The sequence below is a fragment of the Octopus bimaculoides genome, chromosome 1 (assembly GCF_046866305.1).
Source record: "Octopus bimaculoides isolate indiv1 chromosome 1, ASM4686630v1, whole genome shotgun sequence".
NCBI lineage: Eukaryota > Metazoa > Mollusca > Cephalopoda > Octopoda > Octopodidae > Octopus > Octopus bimaculoides.
The window spans coordinates 158,319,142-158,321,804 of NC_142928.1; the positions used below are offsets into that span (position 1 = coordinate 158,319,142).

The following is a 2,663-nucleotide window of genomic DNA, read 5'->3' on the forward strand; positions in this document are numbered from 1 at the left end:
GTCCCGCAGAAATCTCCAATTGTCTTCCACGTTGTATGATGCTATATCCCCTTCTATTTTGTTAAATGCTTCAAGTAACTTGTCTCTAAGTCTCTGTCCATTTGCAGGGTCTTTAAGCTTCCACACCCTTCTCCTCCAAGCCGGTCTAATTCTGGGCACCCATTTTGCCTCGATCCCAAAGTCGCTAACTACTAATCTATGTTGTGGGGAACATTCTTCGCCAGGGTAGGTTTTGGCACTTATAAGCCGCCCTCTTTCCCTATTTCTGGCGAGGATGTAGTCGATTTGGCTAGAGTGTCTGCCGGAGCGGTAGGTGACTAGGTGACTGGCAGGTTTCCTGAAGTTGGTATTGCAGACCATAAGATCGGTTGCATCACAGAACTCCAGCAGTCTGGTTCCCTCCTCGTTGCGGGAACCGAAGCCATAGCCTCCATGTATGCCATGGAAGCCTCCAGCACGACGTCCGACATGACCATTGAAGTCTCCAGCCACAAAGAGAAGGTCCCTGTCACTCGTCGACGAGGTAGTTTGCAAGAGGGTGTCCTAGAATTGGTCTTTCAGACCATCTGGTAGCCCCGGTTGAGGTGCATAGGCTGAGATGACAGTAGCTAATCTATGATGAAGCACTAGTCTAATCTTAAGTACTCTGTCACTTACTCTAACGACCTCGATTACCTTATCCACCCATTTCTCCGCTAGAAGTATTCCTACGCCCCCGACCCCGTCAGTGTTCCCTGCCCAGAAAATCTTGTACCTGTGTTCTTTGCCTGTGAGGAACCTCGCAGAACCTCCTCTCCATCTTACTTCCTGGATGCAGCACATATCTACGCGTCTCCGTTCAAGCATCTCAACAATTTCACCAGATCTACCTTTCAGCGTGCCGACATTGAGAGTGCCAATCCTAACAGTATGGGTGTTGGGGGTGTGGGCCTGTAGCCTGGGAAGGGGGAAAGCAGTGTTGTGTACCTGAAAAGCAAACTTGCAATTGGAAGAATTCATAAGCAGTACCTACAACCTGCAAACATTACTCAAACTTAATGCACTACCCAAAGGTAGGGGAGAGGATGGCCAAGGCCACTAGATGGGTTCCGGGAGACAGCCGAGGATGACAGGATGACAGAGGAATGCACTTCCGGTGGAGGGGTGGAGGGGTGGAGGAGGTGGAGGGGTGGAGGGGTGGAGGGGTGGAGGGGGTGGAGGGGTGGAAGGGTGGAGGGGTGGGAGGGCGTTGTCCATCAGCCAGGAGATAGGCCTCTTAATCATAGATTTTCAATATTTGAGAGACAACAATGCATAAATCGTAATTTTTAAAAGAGCAATGAAACCTAGGTGAATAGAATATATAAGTAGCATGAATTTAGGAAGCTTAGAAAATGAATAAGTATGAATTTAAGACAAAAACTGAATTCAATTGAATTTCATGGAGAGAAACAAGATAAATAATAGAGGGCAGACTAAAGCGCGAAAGGTATGAGATGTTGAGGCCGTAAATAAATAAAAATCTCTATCTTATCTGCATCTTGGAAACTTCGTCGTAGTATGTCAGCGGAGAAGAGATTGAGATAATTTAGAATGGATTTCTCATTTATATATACCCAGAACCTGAAAACCTTAAGGAAAAAAAAAACTACGAGAGAGAGAGAGAGAGAGAGAGGGACTGATTTAGAGAGGGATGGAGGGGTAGACAGAGGCATGACGGGAGAAAGATCATCATCATCATCATCATCATATATATATATATATATATATATATATATATAAAGAGAGAGAGAGGGGGGACCAGTCAAGCAGCACATCACGCTGTAATTCTTGGGCTGAGAAATCAACACTTAAAAGCCATAATTTTAAAGGAGCGATAAGAATTTTTGAATAAAGGAAAATGGGTAGGTACCATCAGCCAGGAGATAGGCCTCTTAATCGTAGATTTTAAATATTTGAGAGACAACAATGCATAAATCGTAATTTTTAAAAGAGCAATGAAACCTAGGTGAATAGAATATATAAGTAGCATGAATTTAGGAAGCTTAGAAAATGAATAAGTATGAATTTAAGACAAAAACTGAATTCAATTGAATTTCATGGAGAGAAACAAGATAAATAATAGAGGGCAGACTAAAGCGCGAAAGGTATGAGATGTTGAGGCCGTAAATAAATAAAAATCTCTATCTTATCTGCATCTTGGAGACTTCGTCGTAGTATGTCAGCGGAATATATATACACATATATAAACAAAATTAAGGGATCAGCAACAGGTTGCTTCACCACATACCGAGGTTCAGAAATAGCAGCTAAAAATGCTGAAACTTCAACAGATAGCAGTTACCCGCAGCTCACATAGGCAAAACAAGAAGAAAAATAACGAATCTTCTTGTTTTGCCTATGTGAGTTGCGGGTAACTGCTATCTGTTGGAGTTTCAGCATTTTTAGCTGCTATTTCTGAACCTCGGTATGTGGTGAAGCAACCTGTTGCTGATCCCTTAATTTTGTTTATAAATGTATAAGAACTTTTAAATAAGTTCCACACCCATAATGGTGCTTACATACCGAAGGGCTTGGTAAAAATTATTAATTATTAATTTATTAATAAATTGATAATCCTTTACCCTTTTAACTGTAATAATATATATATGTATATATATATATGTATATATATATGTATATAT

The 2,663-nt window shown here is 41.6% G+C and overlaps 1 protein-coding gene across 2 annotated transcripts in view; it reads right to left on the bottom strand.

Moving 5' to 3' along the window:
- Positions 1 to 2,663, bottom strand: part of LOC128248698 (small integral membrane protein 14-like) — a 37,135-nt gene that overhangs the window by 11,486 nt on the left and 22,986 nt on the right. The window lies entirely within an intron of this gene.